Source organism: Schistocerca cancellata, chromosome 4 (genome assembly GCF_023864275.1).
Source record: "Schistocerca cancellata isolate TAMUIC-IGC-003103 chromosome 4, iqSchCanc2.1, whole genome shotgun sequence".
Lineage (NCBI taxonomy): Eukaryota > Metazoa > Arthropoda > Insecta > Orthoptera > Acrididae > Schistocerca > Schistocerca cancellata.
In genome coordinates this window covers 130,738,018-130,759,348 of record NC_064629.1, presented here as the reverse complement: position 1 = coordinate 130,759,348, position 21,331 = coordinate 130,738,018, and positions in this window count along the sequence as shown.

The window sequence follows — 21,331 nt, the reverse complement described above, 5'->3', positions numbered from 1 at the left end:
CTAGTGATTTGGCTGGCCAAATCATTCGCTCGAATTGACCAGAATGTTCTTCAAACCAGTCGCGAAAAATTGTGGCCTAGTTACATGGAACATTGCCATCCATAAAAATTCCATTATTGTTTGAAACATGGAGTCAACGAATGGCTGCAAATGGTCTCTAAGTACCTGAACATAACCATTTGTTTTTAATTTCAATAATGAACAGCCTCAGTTGCACCGTTTACCAAGAAATTTTCCTAGGTTTCAGTCGAGATAACCCAACCTTCTTCAGAATAACAATATCTATCGTTTGTCCATAGTGGACATTGTCCAGCTAAAACTATATATCCATAAATTATCGTCAGAATGTAAATCTTATCTGGCACTGCCTTGGCCCCACTTCGCGACGGCGATGCGGCAGTCACGAGTGCTGTACTGGAACTGACCGTAACGTCATGCGGTCCGCTTAGGCCGACACAGTACCTTGCTCCTGCGCATAAACTGTATGATAGTTGGTTGTTGGGACAAGACGTGAACTTAACTCCTGACGTGGAACTTACAAGTAAAGTGAAATAAAAAGTATAGCTGAGGAAAAGGGCATATATGTAAACCTGTACAGAACGTACTTACATCGACTGTCTTAACATTTATGAAGTATTCATTGGTCATGATATGAGGAAGACATCATGCGCTTACAAGGTATGCCCTATCTAGGAACATTTTTGTGCGTAAGCGTGAAGTTTAATCACCTAAAAAGAACTGGGGAGTGGGAAGTTTAATACACTCCTGGAAATGGAAAAAAGAACACATTGACACCGGTGTGTCAGACCCACCATACTTGCTCCGGACACTGCGAGAGGGCTGTACAAGCAATGATCACACGCACGGCACAGCGGACACACCAGGAACCGCGGTGTTGGCCGTCGAATGGCGCTAGCTGCGCAGCATTTGTGCACCGCCGCCGTCAGTGTCAGCCAGTTTGCCGTGGCATACGGAGCTCCATCGCAGTCTTTAACACTGGTAGCATGCCGCGACAGCGTGGACGTGAACCGTATGTGCAGTTGACGGACTTTGAGCGAGGGCGTATAGTGGGCATGCGGGAGGCCGGGTGGACGTACCGCCGAATTGCTCAACACGTGGGGCGTGAGGTCTCCACAGTACATCGATGTTGTCGCCAGTGGTCGGCGGAAGGTGCACGTGCCCGTCCACCTGGGACCGGACCGCAGCGACGCACGGATGCACGCCAAGACCGTAGGATCCTACGCAGTGCCGTAGGGGACCGCATCGCCACTTCCCAGCAAATTAGGGACACTGTTGCTCCTGGGGTATCGGCGAGGACCATTCGCAACCGTCTCCATGAAGCTGGGCTACGGTCCCGCACACCGTTAGGCCGTCTTCCGCTCACGCCCCAACATCGTGCAGCCCGCCTCCAGTGGTGTCGCGACAGGCGTGAATGGAGGGACGAATGGAGACGTGTCGTCTTCAGCGATGAGAGTCGCTTCTGCCTTGGTGCCAATGATGGTCGTATGCGTGTTTGGCGCCGTGCAGGTGAGCGCCACAATCAGGACTGCATACGACCGAGGCACACAGGGCCAACACCCGGCATCATGGTGTGGGGAGCGATCTCCTACACTGGCCGTACACCACTGGTGATCGTCGAGGGGACACTGAATAGTGCACGGTACATCCAAACCGTCATCGAACCCACCGTTCTACCATTCCTAGACCTGCAAGGGAACGTGCTGTTCCAACAGGACAATGCACGTCCGCATGTATCCCGTGCCACCCAACGTGCTCTAGAAGGTGTAAGTCAACTACCCTGGCCAGCAAGATCTCCGGATCTGTCCCCCATTGAGCATGTTTGGGACTGGATGAAGCGTCGTCTCACGCGTTCTGCACGTCCAGCACGAACGCTGGTCCAACTGAGGCGCCAGGTGGAAATGGCATGGCAAGCCGTTCCACAGGACTACATTCAGCATCTCTACGATCGTCTCCATGAGAGAATAGCAGCCTGCATTGCTGCGAAAGGTGGATATACACTGTACTAGTGCCGACATTGTGCATGCACTGTTGCCTGTGTGTATGTGCCTGTGTTTCTGTCAGTGTGATCATGTGATGTATCTGACCCCAGGAATGTGTCAATAAAGTTTCCCCTTCCTGGGACAATGAATTCACGGTGTTCTTATTTCAATTTCCAGGAGTGTATAAAGCCAACATCGTCATTATTACGACTAGGTCTAGAAAATTATTTTAAGACGTAATTGTTAAGCACTTGCTTAGCTATGGTTACAACGCATGAACATCCTATTGACTTAGCACATGCCGGCAGGAGTGACCGAGTGGTTCTAGGCGCTACAGTCTGGAACCGCGCGACCGCTACGGTTGGAGGTTCGAATCCTGCCTCGGGCATGGATGTGTGTGATGTCCTTAGGTTAGTTAGGTTTAAGTAGTTCTAAGTTCTAGGGGACTGATGACCTCAGCAGTTAAGTCCCATAGCGCTCAGAGCCATTTTTGAACTTGGCACACAAATTGTCATGATTGAACTTATGAAGAGGTCTATATCTAATCTGTAACATCCGGCAATACGGGCCATATAAAATAGATAGTCATTATTCAAGATTAGTATATTTGATCTGAAATGGTCTAGAATCTAGTCAAAAACTAATGCCCGTGCCTGATTGAGCTTCTTGGCGAAGTTACGGTTATGAGTTGCAGGAAGCACTATAGTAGGGGATAATGTGGCTGCAATGAAGTACTCAATTTGGCTTCATGCAGAGGATCCACACACATACTGTAAAAACTCTGTGTGGACCACTGCCATCATAATTCGGGATTGGAGACCACTGCCATTGAACTTAGGGAATGACAGCGAAACTATGCTTAAAGCTAAAGTGTGACTTGGCGAACATCGCTCTAGTCAACACACTTAATATAATTGACCAACACAGGTCAATATGTACTTAAAGAACTAGTCTACATTATGGGAGGATGACGGGAAATGGTTAAATTATGATGTGATTTGGCGAGCAACACTCCAAGGACACCTTTAAATGTCATTGAGTATGATCAATTCAAACTGATCCGGCTAGTCTGAACCAAAACTTCGTATCCAGTAGATTGTGGCAAGGTGACGTCACCCTCTAGTGATACTTATATGGATATGACTGCCATTAATTAAGTTAATAAACAGTTGTGTATGACTAGGTGATATCACCATTGCTCTCATATATACATAGTATTGACCACAATCGGTCATATTGAAGGATTATGTGGTGGCACCTGTATTCTGTAAAGAGGTAGTGACTTGGTGATCGTCATTCCAGTTACTATACGTATATGCTAATGAGCGACGAAGCTATTATCTACTAAATGACATCGTGTTTTGACTAGCTGAATCCCAGTTACTTTCTGAGGGGCTGAAATGTTGAAGGTAACAGTCAATGATCGCTTCAGTTGGATCAGAGGACCCAGTCCATTCGACTCAAACATAACCAAAATTGTAGAGCCACCATCAGCTTGCACAGTGCCTTGTTAGCAGCTTGGGTCAATGAATTCATGGAGTCTGCGCCACACTCGAGCCCTACTATCGGCTCTTACCAACCGAAATCTGGACTCATCTGACCAGGTCACCGTTTTCCAGTCGTCTAGGGTCCAACTGATACGGTCGCGAGCTCAGAAGAGGCGCTGCAGGCAATGTGGTGCTGTTAGCAAAGGCACTCGCGTGGGTCGTCTGCTGCCATAGTCCACTAACGCCGAATTTCGCCGCACTGTCCTAAAGGGTACGTTCGTCGTACGTCCCACATTGATTTCGGCGGTTATTTCACGCAGTGTTGCTTATCTATTAGCACCGACAGCTGTACAAAAATGGTTCAAATGGCTCTGAGCACTATGGGACTTAACTTCTGAGGTCATCAGTCCCATAGAGCTTAGGACTACTTAAACCTAACTAACCTAAGGACATCACACACATCCATGCCCGAGGCAGGATGCGAACCTGCGAACGTAGCGGTCGCGCGGTTCCAGACTGTAGCGCCTAGATCCGCTCGGGCACCCCGGCCGGCGACAACTATACACAAACGACGCTGCTCTCTGTCGTTAAGTGAAGGCCGTCGGCCACTGCGTTGTCCGTGATGAGAGGTAATGCCTGCAATTTTGTATTCTCGGCACACTCTTGACACTGCGGATCTCGGTAAATTGAATTCCCTAACGATTTTCGAAATGGAATGAACCGTGTGTGTAGAACCAACTACCATTCCGCGTTCAAGGTGTTAATTCCCGGCTTGCGGTCATAATCACGTCGGAAACCTTTCCACATGGATAGCCTGAGTACAAATGAAAGCTCCACCAATGCACAGTCCTTTTATATCTCGTGTACGTGGTACTATCGCCATATGTATACAAGGTGTTACAAAAAGGTACGGCCAAACTTTCAGGAAACATTCCTCACACACAAATAAAGAAAAGATGTTATGTGGACATGTGTCCGGAAACGCTTAATTTCCATGTTAGAGCTCATTTTAGTTTCGTCAGTATGTACTGTACTTCCTCGATTCACCGCCAGTTGGCCCAATTGAAGGAAGGTAATGTTTACTTCGGTGCTTGTGTTGACATGCGACTCATTGCTCTACAGTACTAGCATCAAGCACATCAGTACGTAGCATCAACAGGTTAGTGTTCATCACGAACGTGGTTTTGCAGTCAGTGCAATGTTTACAAATGCGGAGTTGGCAGATGCCCATTTGATGTATGGATTAGCACGGGGCAATAGACGTGGCGCGGTTCGTTTGTATGGAGACAGATTTCCAGAACGAAGGTGTCCCGACAGGAAGACGTTCGAAGCAATTGATCGGCGTCTTAGGGAGCACTGAACATTCCAGCCTATGACTCGCGACTGGGGAAGACCTAGAACGACGAGGACACCTGCAATGGACGAGGCAATTCTTCGTGCAGTTGACGATAACCCTAATGTCAGCGTCAGAGAAGTTGCTGCTGTACAAGGTAACGTTGACCACGTCACTGTATGGAGAGTGCTACGGGAGAACCAGTTGTTTCCGTACCATGTACAGCGTGTGCAGGCACTAACAGCAGCTGATTGGCCTCCACGGGTACACTTCTGCGAATGGTTCATCCAACTATGTGTCAATCCTCATTTCAGTGCAAATGTTCTGTTGCTGTGTGTTTCCATTCCATGATTAATGTGATTTAAAGAGAAGTAATAAAATGAGCTCAAACATGGAAAGTAAGCGTTTCCGGACACATGTCCACATAACATCTTTTCTTTATTTTTGTGTGAGGCATGTTTCCTGAAAGTTTGGCCGTACCTTTTTGTAACACCCTGTATGTGCTTATCGCTACCGCGTGGATTTTATCAAAAGGCAACGCGAGCATAGCGAACCGGGCGGTGGTAGCAGCGGCCCACCAGGAAGCGGTGTAATACGTAATTGGTGCAGTGCGCACCACGTGGTGGCCTTCCGAAGGCGGCGCCCGGCGCACACACAGGGGTCAGCGACCGCCCGCCGCAGCCGCCTGCGCCGCCCGTGTTTGCTCTTTGTTTCCCTGCATCGCCGCTCTGCGCGGATCCCATCGTTAGCGTCCTATCTTCTATTTGATCATCGCGTTCTGCTTGGCGCCGGCCCATTGTGGCCAGTCGCTAGCCGGTTATTACGGCCTTCTTTGTGTGGCAGGTAGCACTGAGCGAGGGATTTATGCCGACCTAACTTGTTAGACTCGCCGCAGTGTTTGCGATTCCAGTCTCGGTAGCCTTTAGACGCTACAGCTCCTAGTCTTCACAGCGCACCAGATCTGTTCTGTCGGTGTCGCAGCCTACACATAATTTACGGCTGCGAGGGTACCACTGTACTCCCTCACCGCGCTCATTCTGTCAAGGTCTCGTAAAATAGTATGTCCGATACTAAATATTTCGTCGATTCTCAGTGGTGTTTTCCAGCAATAGATAGCACCGATTTTTACATTTCATTTATTAATGTCGACAACATTTGTGATAAAGCTTAATCGGCAGTGGATTTATCATACTTCAAGTAATGATATGCTCGGGCAATTGAAACTTTCTGCCCCATTAACATTCCACTAGATCCGTTCCCGCTACACCCGTTTTCAAATGTCAAATGGTTCAAATGGCTCTGAGCACTATGGAACTTAACAAATGGCTCTGAGCACTTTGGGACTTAACATCTATGGTCATCAGTCCCCTAGAACTTAGAACTACTTAAACCTAACTAACCTAAGGACATCACACAACACCCAGTCATCACGAGGCAGAGAAAATCCCTGACCCCGCCGGGAATCGAACCCGGGAACCCGGGCGCGGGAAGCGAGAACGCTACCACGAGCTGCGGACTGGGACTTAACAGTTGAGGTCATCAGTCCACTAGAACTTAGAACTACTTAAACCCAACTAACCTAAGGACATCACACACATCCACGCCCGAGGCAGGATGCGAACCTGCGACCGTAGCGGTCGCGTGGTTCCAGACTGAAGCGCCTAGAACCGCTCGGCCACCTCGGTCGGCTTTTCAAATATCCCTTCAGTAAGACTCTGATTGTTTTGTAGGAGTAATAGCAGGGAAATATCAGCGAAATCGAATGTTTGCTCTGATATCTAGACATGCTAGGACGGCTTAAATGGTTAAGGCAACTGCTTCCAATGTGCAAGACATCTGAATTCGAATATTGGCCTGGCACCCATTTTCAATTGTCACAACACAGTCCTGTCATTACATTGCAGGTTCAGTGTTTCTCAGTAGTTTCCACTGATTACGTCACCATTAATCTCGTTAATTGTATTTCAGTGAGACTGATTCATGTGGATACCAGCAGAGATGCTTGGATGCTAAATCCAAACCACATATAACACTGAAGCACCACAAATTGAATCATTCCACATTACAACATGATACCGAACAGCATATGGAGTATAGCTATGTTTTCAGTACATGGAGCTATGAGGGTTTCGTGGTTGTGTTGTGTTATAAAAACAGTTTCTAACTACTAAGTCGATGACATTTTTCTTTAATAAATTTGATTATGTTTTGCCAATGTCGGTTTAGAACATTTTTCTCATCGTGAAATGGCTGCATTAGTATTTACAGGAGGAATTATTAATAAGCTGTTGAAGATTTCGAATGGCATGGTCCGCAACAGTGAAAAAATTTCAAACCGAGAGATGGTCGAAAATAAAAAGGATACATAGGATAAATTTAAGTTGGGAATTGCATGAAGAACGTATGGAACATATACTTGCAGTGAATGTTTGCTAACTGCGTTGAAGGCTTTCATCTTTTTGAGTGTTGCACGAAATATTATATTGATAAACCCAACATAATGTCGCGTGTTATTCTAATCACAAACACGAATGCTCAGAGTTAAAAGCGGGTAGCCATTTGCCTCTCTACTTTGAACAATCTGACTTTACATTAACGTCACGTGCTGCCCACGCACATATAGAAAGCAAAGACACTACATACCATACATATAGAGCCGACTCTCTTTACGATTTACATTAGATGACAGATATGAGTTGACAGAGATGACAATGACACCGATAAGTTGTCGCTAATCGCAAATATACAATGTAATGAGCAGTAGAACCTAATTAAAAATATTTGAGAGGTGTTAGTATGATGTTAAAAGTATTTTATGATGTAATCAATAAGTAATACACTAGTCTTACATCATTTGAACTGAATAACTTTGATATTTTTACGGTACATGTGTAATTGCGAAATGTGTGTCTTCCTTTCTTTTTTGATGCTTCTGACTTGCAGTAGATATTACATTTTGTTGAAAGCCGTTGAACACTCGCTATGCCATATCCGCCCTGGGAACTCTGCAAGGTCTACGGCGATGCCCCGTCAGTAAGTCGATGGGATAATCTGCTGCGCATTTTTCAGATTGAATGCGGCGTTGAGGATGAATTTCGGCAATCATAAAACGTACCGGTCGACTAACGCTGTTGGCTGGATCATAATAGAATATCATGTCTACCATTTTCCCCGTGGAATATGGTATACCATTTCACTACTTACATTGTTGGTACTCCACGGAATCACTATTCTTGTTCTAATACCATGAAACAACCTTAAAACGTCACATACAGAATTTTTGATGTAGAGGACAGTTGTAGCGTTATATCCAACAACAGCACCAAAGTCAGGTGAATCTACAATAAATAGGAAATTACCAATGAACATCAACAGGGTCACAGCCTACGTAACTGAGTGCCGGCCGTTCACAGCACAAGTAAAATATCCCATGATGAGATTATCTCTGCAGAGGAGTGTGCGCTGATATGAAACTTCCTGACAGATTAAAACTGTGTGCCGGATCGAGACCCGAACTCGGGACCTTTGTCGCGAGCAAGTGCTCTACAAACTGAGCTACCCAAACACGACTCACGACCCGTCCTCACAGCTTCAATTCTGCCAGTACCTCGTCTCCTACCTTCCAGACTTCACAGAAGCTCTTCTGCGAACCTAGCAGAACTAGCACTCCTGGAAGAAAGGATATTGCGGAGACATGGCTTATCCACAGCCTAGGGGATAGTGCTGTGTCCTGTAATAACATGGGACTTAAACATCCAGTATGTGAGCTGTGCCATGTCGGAAAAAAAAGAAACAGCGAAGAAACTAGAGGCGAATCTCGGTAACTTAATTTTTGTCGGTATTTGCTAAATTGCGTTTGATTTCCCCACTATACAAAAAACAGACAGCGCGTGGAAAACTCTTTAGTGTAACAAGAACATTACCAAGTTTCTAATCTAGGCAGGGTGTACACGTCGATTTAAATGATTCTGAAATTAAAATTGTAGAGCCACCACAAGTCGCATATAACTTTTTCTTTACTTTACATGTTTCACTCGACCAACGCGAGCACCTCCAGCCGATGGCCATTTTATGTATGGCGGCAACGTTATAGACAGTCCGATATTTATAACGTGTGGTCCTCGACCACATAATTTCTGAAGATGATCACGTTGTTCTAAATAAGATAAAGAAAAAGCTGCATGCGACTTGTAGCGTCTCTACAATTTTAATTCCTAACTGTCGCTGTTCCTCTCCAGGCCTGCGCTAGCTTAGTTGATTTTTTTTCACTTTCCCTTGCCAATATTTGCTAAAATAATTGAGATCTGGAAAGCTATATTATCATAAATATTAGAGTCCAGTACAATGAGTTATAGGTTCCGACGATCGTGCTCAAAGTGTTCAGTTGGGTTTGGGTGAGGATAATTTGGAGGTCAGTACGTCAGTGTGAGTTCACATCATGATCCTAAAATCACTGCAGCTCGATTACAGCCTGGTAACACGGATAGTTATCCTGCTGGAACATGCCATCGCCATCGGGGAGGCCACTTATGCATGAAGGAATGTAGGTGGTCCCCAATAATGTTCACATAGTCCACAGATGACATGGTGCCTTCGATTATTACCAAAGTTCCTATGGAAGCCCGGGTGAATGTCCCCCATAGCATAATAATGCCTGTACCGGCCTGTGACCGTGGCGCGGTGCGTGTTTCGACTAGTCATGTGCCTATGAGGACCATCGAACTGGTGTTGCAAACTCAGCCAGAAGCAGGAAACAGTATGAAACGAAACTGACCCAGTGCAAATGAGTTTCTTTCATCGCTCAATAGTCCAGATTTTATGCCTTTGGCATCACGTTTTCTTTTACGGGCATTTACATCACTCACGAGTGTTTCTGAAATTCCAGATCACCCTGCAATTCGCAGTTTACGGAGCTCCCTTCGCGTTGTTTTGGTGCTGAAAGGTTCACGAATGCGATATTCAGTTCTGCAGTCACCTTTTCAGCTGTCTTCCTCTTATTTTTCGTCACATACCTCCTCAATGACCGTCCGTCGCTATCACTAAACACAAACTTTTGTCCGCGTTGTGACTTAGCGTACGGTGTTTGTCCGCTTTGCCTGTATGTGGTGTAAATTTTCGTTACGGAGTCTCTTGAAACTAAGTACACTTCTTTTCTAAAATGCATTTTAACCATCAGCTGTTTACTTGCCCCATTACTTATCTACCGGTTTCAGTTATTAACTATCACCCATGAAGCTGAATGATATCGAAATTATCCAGTGAATCTCATGTGAAATAGGCAGACAATACAGAAAAAAACAACGACAAATTATGTTAGGTGTTTGTACAATTTTACTGGACAATTTCGATTCTGTTCAGTTTCAAAGGAATATAGGATGCTTTTATCTAATCTGTTGTACCCTACATCCTGGGTGATGATTAATAACCGAAACCGGCAAATGTCTAATGGGACAAATAAACAGCCGTTGGTTACAATGCATTTTATAAAATACTTCACGGCTGTTCAACCCCACCTTATTGAAACGTTACACACACTTCGTCTACCTTGGTTGCAGAGGCACTCACCGTCAAAGTACCAACAATTTATCCACGTTAGAATGCAGTGAGCTCCGAGACAATGCACTCACAACTTCTCAGAACACTTGGAACGTACTCAGTACATTGCACAGAATAAATGGGGCAACCTGCAGACTGGTTCAAATGGCTCTGAGCGCTATGGGACTTAACGTGTGAGGTCATCAGTCCCCTAGAACTTAGAACTACTTAAACCTAACTAACCTAAGGACAGCACACAACACCCAGTCATCACGAGGCAGAGAAAATCCCTGACCCCGCCGGGAATCGAACCCGGGAACCCGGGCATGGGAAGCGAGAACGCTACCACACGACCACGAGCTGCGGACTTGTACAATCAACCTTCATATTTCACATCCAGATGTGAAATGTTTCAGTGTCATAAAATATCCAGTTTTAGCAGAGGTTGCATACTTCCAGTACGTATAAATTTGCTATAGCAACGAAGTGTCAAATTAAATAAAAGTTATATCAATAGACATATTTATTATAAAATATTTGCTCTGACACCACACCATTTTTTCCGAAATTCTTCACTAAATTCAGAATTACATTTCTTCTCTGCATTTTTAAATGAAATTTTTTAGTTGTGTTTGTGTAAAAACGTCCTACGAATCTATCTGTAAACAAGTATCGGAATGAGATGCCAGTGCCAATTATGGAAATACCTGTGAAATGTTAATCTCGATGAAAGCTAAAACCACATGGGGAAAATACACTACGTGAATGAATCCCTTTTCAGTAGGTTCATAACTCATCTGTTTTTGGATCTCTAGCCAACCAAATCCTACAGTAACTGTCATCCTAAAACTTACAACACTGTTTTAACTGTATAAAATGAAACGCATACGGCGAAGGAAAAACGCATTTTGCTAGTTGCAGAGACGGTCCCGCAATTAATGAAGTATTCATACGGTTCTTAACGGACATCGTGACCACACGAACGATAACTATTCAACTACATATTAAATAGTAAAACCGTTTCTGTTATAAATCTACAATTACTTACCGGTACTTTTGCTCCTATGTCCATCAAAAGTTTTCGTTTTCTTTCTGGCTCGGAATGTGCCATCCGGAACGAGCGATTTTAATTGGCACTGTGGACACAGTTCCCACCGAAAGGGCCTGGTGGCTGCTACGGCAGAAAAATCGAACCCGTTAAAGGGCTTGCGCAGTGAAGTGCGAAGCCAGATAGACGTCCGCAGCAGAAAATTATGACCACAGAGCGCCAACGACGGCCCGGCCCTGCGTAGCATTCAGTCGATGGCATCATCTCGTCGAATGCCGCAACAGTCCAACCCGCACCCTATACAGTCTGGCAGCACGCTGTAACATTCGCTCTCATAGAGCTGTGCCCGAACTTGGAGTGGCATGCCGTGCAGTGTGTCAATGCTGTAGACATGCAGATGGTTTACTACAGGTGACTACAGCTCTCTAGTATTAGTGAAGGCTTGTACACGGAGCCCGTCATCGCTTCAGAGGTCATATACAGTCTTCGTCGTCTTCGCAGCAATTCGTTCTTTGGCAGTTATTGTATCAGTCACAGATTAGCATGGCACTGAAATTACCGACGGTGCAATCACTGAGGCACGTGAGATATACATAGTAGGTTACATAAACTTTCAACCGTCACTGTCACCTACACTGCACAAGACAGCAACACAACAAAAATCAGTTACTAGGGTCATGTTTTTGTTGCCACACTTTTGTAAATCTGATCACCATAATCCCAACCTGTATGTATTTTTATTCAATGTTGCACTGAAGAGCCTGAGAATCGGGTACACGTGCCTAATACCGTGTAGGGCCCCCGCGAGCACGCAGAAGTGCCGCAACTCGACTTGGAATGCACTCGACTAAAGCCTGAAGTGGTGCTGGAGGGAGTTGACACCATGGATACGCATGCCTTTATCAGTTTCTTTGGCGCTTCAGTGTAGGCATATTTCGCTGTAAAATACAGAGAAACCCAGTGATGATGATGCAACATCACCGGAACATGAACGGAAATACTGATACTAAAAACTGTATTTTGCTCATGGTAGAATCCCCTAAATGTATTTACTGTGCTGTGGCGTTTTACCCGTCGTAGGAGTCGTGTTGATGGAATGGTTTATCGCCACTAACATTTGACTGGCAAGTGGGGAAGAGGTGGTGAAGTATGGGAAGCCTACATTGAAAGTTTCAAGAATTGGCTTTAAATGACGACTCTATGAATATGCTACAACTTCCTATGTATAGCTCACTTAGTAATCGCGAGGACAGAATGGTTCAGATGTCTCTAAGCACTATGGGACTTAACATCTGAGGTCATCAGTCCCCTAGACTTAGAACTACTTAAACCTAACTAACCTAAGGACATCACACACCTCCATGCCCGAGGCAGGATTCGAACCTGCGACCGGAGCAGCAGCGCGGTTCCCGACTGAAGCGCCTAGAACCGATCGGCCACAGCGGCGAGCCAATCGTGAGGACAAAATTTCATTAATTACAGCACGCACAGAGGCATTTAAACAATCATTTTTTCTGCGTTCAGTACGTGAATGGAACGGGAAAAAGCTCCAATAACTGGTGCAGTGGGAAGTGCACTCTCCCATGCTCGTCACAGTGGTTTGCAGAACATGGACGTAGATGCAGATGTACACGTAGTCAGTGCGATGGCGTCTGGAGCAGCATGGTGTGTCAGCTGTCAACACGTCGTCCATTGTTCCGGCTTTCCCTGACGAGGCATCAGAGTTGTGCGCTTACAATATTGCACGAAACGACAACAGTGGACCCAAGAGCGGCAACATGTCATCGTTTCAGACGAGTCTCGGTTCCGAATAAAGTGCAACTATGGATGCGTCTGTGTGTGGAGTCCCTGTGGAGAGCCAACGTTGACGAATTGCATTCATCGTCATCACACGGGCAATGCACCTGCCGTGATGGTAGGATGTGACACTGGATAAGACGTCTTTGGTCGAAATCCTGTCGTACTTGTTCCACAGAAATAAGAATGTAATAGACGTCAAACGCTAATTCCTGGAGTATGGTATCCCATTTTTCCGGAGTAGACGACTGGGTCTACATTCCGTCGGATACACGATGTGGTAGTGTGTGCCGTCATCGCCAGGGACGCACTTGCGCTGCAGTGTGTGGCCCTGACCGAACCAAAGCGTAGGCGGCCGCCAAACAGCGTGAACAGGTATTCTCAACCATACGACCTGCTCACAAACAGCTGACGTGCGCCAAAGTCGAGACACGTTCGGTAGCTGCATGACTACTCAAAAGCCCTTGGCAATATGTCAAGCGAAGTATCGTTCAGACTTATGTCAATACAGAATGGAATGTTTACAATGGTTCCTTCGTATCAACTGATGTTATTGGGGTAATGAGTCTGTGTTCGACTTCGCTATAGAAGCAGGAGTGAGTTGTGTATGTACTGCAACGTAGGTAGGTACTGACAGAAGCAAGGCTCTCGGGCCGCGTTGTGTGTCGTGCATGCAAAGTTCTCGGGCGACTGAAGGAGCTGTTTGAGACACACAACGGAACACCAAACATTCTATGGTAGTACATTTCACTTCCTTGTAGTATACAGAAAGTGTGGCATCCACACTATTGAAGACTGGTACACAACGTTACAGCTTTGTCTCAGATTAGCGAAGAGCTACACAGCGATCTACTAGTTCTAATTACTAGGCCTGAGATTTATGATTCACACCGAAAGGTATCGAGACAGAAATCGACCAGTCCCGACAGTTTGCTGTGGAATTTTGTGGCAAACTAGCTCAGTACCCGGCGTTGCCAGGGTATGTATTTATTCCAATCTTCTATTACTCATCAACTCCTCTCTGGCCATCTCCTCCTTCACCTCCTCTCTGTCCATCTCATCCGTCCCATTCTCTGTCCGTTTCCTCCATCCCCCACTCTTTATCATCCCTCCTCCGTCCATCTGCTCCTTCCCCTCTGTACATCTTCTCCTCCTCCTGCTCTCGCCGTTACATTCCTCTTCCACCTCTTTCTGTCCATCTCCTCCTCTTTTGTTTCTTCATCTATTCCTATTTTCGTTCTCTGTTCATCTCCTTCTCTTTATTTTCTCTGTCCTCCTCCTCCTGTCCTCTCTCTCCATCCATTTCTCCTTCCTTTATCTCTGTCCATCTAATCCTGTTCCTCCTCCTCTCCCCATCTGTGCCTATCTCCTCCTTCCCCTCAGTGTCTGTACATCTCCTCCTTCCCCGTCTCTCTCCAGGTTATCACGCTCACAGCAATTGGAGGATGGTGGTTCTTATCACTACAGCATTTCTTTCGAGATTGTAACTAATATTTCCAGACGTAAAGGATGAGCTTTTTACCCGTGACTTTGCCCTCACACGCACATAAATATATTTAACATGTGCAGGGTGATTATAATTAAAGTTAAACTTTCAAAACGCTGTATAAATAAAACCACTGGTCAGATGACGTCGAATTGCAACGGAATATTATCGGAGAAGGGGCAAAACGTATGGCAGAAGAAAAAAAAATAGTTTGAAAATTGATCAATACATGGCGCTGTAAGTGTCAGAATACGTAAATGTAAATACCTGTCAAGCGCACGACCCATTGAAGTTGGTATAAACATGCCAGAAAGCCGGCCGGAGTGGCCGAGCGATTCTAGGCGCTTCAGTCCGGAACCGCGTGACTGCTACGGTCGCAGGTTCGAATCCTGCCTCGGGCATGGATGTGTGTGATGTGCTTAGGTTGGTTAGGTTTAAGTAGTTCTAAGTTCTAGGGGACTGATGACCACAGATGTTAAGTCCCATAGTGCTCAGAGCCATTTGAACCATTTGAACCATGCCGGAAACACCACTTTTCCTCCTTTCGCATCTGCGACATTCGCCATTACTGTCTCAATACAGAGTCGTGATCTGCTTGTAAAGCTGTATCACAAGAATGATGGCTGTGCACACGTCGCTCTGCAGAAGTTCCGGACACTGAAGGGTTTGAAAAAAGGCGTTGGTCCGGTGACTGCCGTGGGTCAGGAGAAAATGATTCGGAAATTTGAAAAGACGGGTTCTGTTGGTGTGCAACCTGGTAGAGGGAGGAAGCGAATTGATCCAACGCCAGTTGAACCAGTGGCCTCAGCAATGCAGGAGGAGACGAGTGGTGGTGTGCAAACGTGTAGTGCACGGAGAATTGCCCGAACATTGGACATCTCCGTGAGCACGGCGCATAAAATCCTACGAAACATCCTTCTCTGCTATCCATTCAAAATTAACCATGTGCACGAGTTGCTTCCTGTTGACCTGCCAGCAAGAGAAACCTTTGCTTTAGAATTTCTTGCTCGCATGGAAATGGAAAATGATTGGCCATGGAAGATTTTGTGGACAGACGAACCCCACTTCCATCTGTCAGGATATGTCAATACACAGAATTGTCGATTATGGGCAACGGAAAATCCACACGCAAATGAACCAGTACTATTTCATTCTGAAAAGGTCACTGTGTGGTGCGGATTTACGGTATCGCTTATCATAGGGCCACATTTTGTCGAAGAGAGAGGTGCTTCTGGTCCTGTTACCTGTACCGTCACTTGTAAGCGCTACGAGTGTCTTTTGCACAACCACGTCATTCCAGCTCTCCAACAGCGTGGATGAGTGGATGGGATCATTTTTATGCAAGATGGCGCACCTGCGCACATTGCAAATCCAGTTAAGAAGCTGATGAAGCGCCGTTTCGGAAATGCTAGAATTATTAGCCGTCATTTCCCCACAGCCTGGCCATCCCGATCAGCTGACCTTTATCCGTGTGGCTTCTGGCTGTGGTGCTATCTGAACGCAGTCCGAAACCGCGCGACTGCTACGGTCGCAGGTTCGAATCCTGCCTCGGGCATGGATGTGTGTGATGTCCTTAGGTTAGTTAGGTTTAAGTAGTTCTAAGTTCTAGGGGACTGATGACCATAGATGTTAAGTCCCATAGTGCTCAGAGCCATTTGAACCATTTTTTTGCTATCTGAAAGATGTTGTGTTCAATGTTCCGTTTTTAACCTTAGCTGCATTGAAGGCACGCATTGCACAACACATTTTGAATGTGACCCTGGAAACACTTCGATCAGTTGTGGAACATGCTGTTTCTCGATTTCAACTTGTTGCAGGAAACGATGGACAGCATATTGACATGATTTGCGCCAGTTACTCGGAAATTAATAATCCGACTTTATTTTGACTGATCCTTTTTATACGGTTTTTGGCCTCAGGACAATTGAAAACTGATTTTTCCCATCTGATATCATATGACCTGGCCTTTGTGGATGGGCTTACGTAACTGACAGTATCACACCTGTACACCCATGCACACTGAGTAGTACAGTTTGTTTAACGTCAAACGTACACCTTGGGCATTGTTGTATGATTAATTTGTCATCTGTAGTCGATCATTATTAAATTATGATGCTTACAGTGCCATCTATTGCTACATTTCGTAAATATTTATTTTTGTTCTGCCGTTTTGCCCCTTCTCCTATAATATTCCGTTGCAGCAATTTGACGTCACTCCGACCAGTGGTGTTATTTCTACAGCTGTTTGAAAGTTTAACTTGAATTATAATCACCCTGTATTTACACATTTCACACTTCTTAGTACACGTATTTCATCTCTATGTGTACCGAATTTCGCTCTGCAGTTTCATTTTCAGGCAGGTCACCGTTTACAACGTCGTATCTCCCGAACTAAGTGCTGTAGAATGGCACAATGTTGTAGATATTTCCAGTGTTATATGTTACTACTCTCTGCTCAATGTGTCGTCAATGGAGCTAGCAGTAAAGAAATAATAAATCGTCTTGTATAATGTGGCAGTTTTTCACGCATCTCAGTGTTCATGACGTCATATTTCCAGAACTAAGTGCTGTGCAATGATGTATTTTTCTGGTACATTCACTGGTACATGCGAATACTGTCTGCAAAATTTGTCGCGAATATAGTTGGTAGTAAAGAAATAATAAAAAAAAGCTAATGCTTCATGCGGCTGTGTTACTGCATGAACAGCGAAAATGTAGTAAGTGATAAAGTTTTTTTCTTCCCTCTCATCATTTTGTGGGGGTTGTCAGCGGGAAAAATTATCCTAAAGGTTTGAAATTATGTGTAAAGTTTGTTGCAGTACAGTAAGTGATACGATGATGATGATGTTTGGGTTGTGGGGCGCTCAACAGCGTGGTTATCAGCGCCCGTAGAATTACCCAATCTTTGCTCAGTCCAATTGCGCCACTTTCCTGGATGATGATGAAATGAGGAGGACAACACAAACACCCAGTCATCTCGAGGCAGGTGAAAATCCCTGACCCCGCCGGGAATCGAACCCGGGACCCCGTGCTCGGGAAGCGAGAACGCCACCACGAGACCACGAGCGGCGGACATAAGTGATACGTGTAGGAAGTTCGGATGAGACCGTTCCAGAGGTGTAGGAAATTTGAAGTTTGTGGGAAGTTCCTATGGGACCAAACTGCTGAGGTACTTAGGGTTGCAGTGGTGTAGGAGGATATGCGGAACATACATACGTACAGGTAGGGAGATACATATGTACACACACATATATAGAGCTATTTTTTATAACTTGTATGAATTCTGGCACTTACTAAGGGGCACACTAGAAAACGTCTGCAATGAAGTCCTGCGAGGTATAGTACCATTGGAGGAATCCACGGATGCTGCAACAGTGTTAACCCCAAAGAAATCCCCAAACACTGCAGCCGGTAATATTCGACTGACTGCTTTAATCATCGCTGATTGAAAAAATATTCATGAAGGTCATTCACTGTCTACTGAACACTACCAAACATTCGCATTTTTGGATCTCCAAACAGTGTACGATACAGTAGAATTTGACTACTCTGAAAGAGTCATAGATAAAACGGGATTTGATAGAAAGTTAATCGAAATTATCAATGACTGTGTACGAAATGTATGCATCAGTATCCGGCAGAGTTGTCCTTTGTCTGCTTCTGTGTATGCAGTAGCAACGAAACCTGTTCTCCCAAGATCCCAGACCGCACTGACCGGATGCTGTATACGAGGGCTGAGGATTTCAGTACGTGCATACACAAATGACCTCAGTCTAATTTTAAATGATGAGCGGTATGGGATCAGCTGACGTACTCAAAGAATATAAAAGATCCGGCGGGCCCAGTATCAACATGGCTGTATCAGTTTCGCTCGACCTGGGACCCAATTCTCAACATCAGAGGCACCCATGGCTGCATACAGTGAACAGAAACCACCATTTGAGCATGATCTAGTAGCATTCAATTGGCGCGAGAACGTGCAATCAATAAAGATGACATTAGGGAGTCAAAATCTTTGAAGTCCACACACAGTAAGAATGACTGATTACACCAATGCTTATTTGTACTCCAAGCTCACTCATATACCTGCAGCCCTACATATACCCGAAAAATATGCGAGACAAATACATTCCATAGCGGTAGAGGTGAAACTTGTTCTGACAGACTTTTCTCAACACTGGCACCGCATGCATGAAAGGCAGACTGGTGTGGAGAAATCCATACGATCAGTGCATGACAATATCTCTGAATCATACAAGGAAGATACTCAGGAAAGGCACAAGAAGCATCACAGGAAAGACCATCCAAATGTTTCGACCTGCGAATTTAAGGCTGCTGATTTAGATCGATCCAGAATGCAAAATTTACAGACGTGCCACCATCTGCTACAAAGAAATAAACTGCTTAAGAGAAGCCACAATAATGCGTTGCTCAGGAAGAGTCTGTCTAAACAAATCCAACGCGCTCCTATACATACTATGGAATCAAATATCCTCACACAAATTGGTTGCAAATTTGGAGGAATGTCCAGACGAAGAATTTACACACAACATAGAGCCATGTGGCTGGACATCAACATTGAAACCTTCCCAAGTCTTGCTAAGGAACATAAAGTCAACCTGGCCCCCTCAGCCAACTGTGAACTGTGTAGTGTTGGAACGAACATGACACATGTAGATCTATGCAAGGAAACTATTACCGAATGGAACTGAATGAGAAGAATGCTCTCTGTTAGCACGAGGACCGCCATAAATACAATAAACGTCGACTAAGTTTTGCAGCCAGACTGGAAATTTTTCCTTGACGCCAAACAAAATGTTTGCCTAGACTGTTGGACGCTTGACACTTCCTCTCGCGAAACTTAAGGGTACTTATATACAGCACTTCATCGACTATTTGTCACTGCAACACTGTGGGCTTAGAAATCCAATCTAGGAGCCATCTATTGACAGACTGTCATATATGTAAAAAAATTGTGTTTCTCATGACTTTATTATATTAGAAAGGAACTTAAATCCCACTTTTGTAATTCTCTTCATTAATTTTTCTTATCTACATTTAAAAGTAGTGGAAACGAGTAGTAATACAGCACAAAGGAAGTGTTCTGCAAGAAGAACCCAAAAACATTTTATGTTTCCAGAATGAGATTTTCACTCTGCAGCGGAGTGTGCGCCGATATGAAACTTCCTGGCAGATTAAAACTGTGTGCCCGACCGAGACTCGAACTCGGGACCTTTGCCTTTCGCGGGCAAGTGCTCTACCAACTGAGCTACCGAAGCACGACTCACGCCCGGTACTCACAGCTTTACTTCTGCCAGTACCCCGTCTCCTACCTTCCAAACTTTACAGAAGCTCTCCTGCGAACCTTGCAGGACTAGCACTCCTGAAAGAAAGGATATTGCGGAGACATGGCTTAGCCACAGCCTGGGGGATGTTTCCAGACTGAGACGGGGTACTGGCAGAAGTAAAGCTGTGAGTACCGGGCGTGAGTCGTGCTTCGGTAGCTCAGTTGGTAGAGCACTTGCCCGCGAAAGGCAAAGGTCCCGAGTTCGAGTCTCGGTCGGGCACACAGTTTTAATCTGCCAGGAAGTTTCACATTTTATGTTGTTTATTAAAAAATGGGTTTATTATTATTATTATTATTATTATTATTATTATCAAATCCTTGTTTAACGTAGATAATTTGAGGAGGCTATACATCAACATATATAAAACGTTGTAATTCGTTGTACTTCAGTTCAATAAAAGATTTAACAGAAAAATAGCTCTGTCGCTACAGCATTTCCCTCAAAAAGTAAAGTTTCCGAGCTTAAGTTCCGTTCCGGCACACGATTTTAATCTGCCAGGACGTTTCATTGTTTCATGTTTTGCTTATAGCCGATGGTGGGATACACTGACGAGAGAGGATATTGTTCTACAGAGGTTTGAAGATTTTTATTAGGCCAACACTAGGACGGTTCCTCACGTCCACGTCAGGGAAAGATTACAGAAATACACTCCTGGAAATTGAAATAAGAACACCGTGAATTCATTGTCCCAGGAAGGGGAAACTTTATTGACACATTCCTGGGGTCAAATACATCACATGATCACACTGACAGAACCACAGGCACATACACACAGGCAACAGAGCATGCACAATGTCGGCACTAGTACAGTGTATATCCACCTTTCGCAGCAATGCAGGCTGCTATTCTCCCATGGAGACGATCGTAGAGATGCTGGATGTAGTCCTGTGGAACGGCTTGCCATGCCATTTCCACCTGGCGCCTCAGTTGGACCAGCGTTCGTGCAGACCGCGTGAGACGACGCTTCATCCAGTCCCAAACATGCTCAATGGGGGACAGATCCGGAGATCTTGCTGGCCAGGGTAGTTGACTTACACCTTCTAGAGCACGTTGGGTGGCACGGGATACATGCGGACGTGCATTGTCCTGTTGGAACAGCAAGTTCCCTTGCCGGTCTAGGAATGGTAGAACGATGGGTTCGATGACGGTTTGGATGTACCGTGCACTATTCAGTGTCCCCTCGACGATCACCAGTGGTGTACGGCCAGTGTAGGAGATCGCTCCCCACACCATGATGCCGGATGTTGGCCCTGTGTGCCTCGGTCGTATGCAGTCCTGATTGTGGCGCTCACCTGCA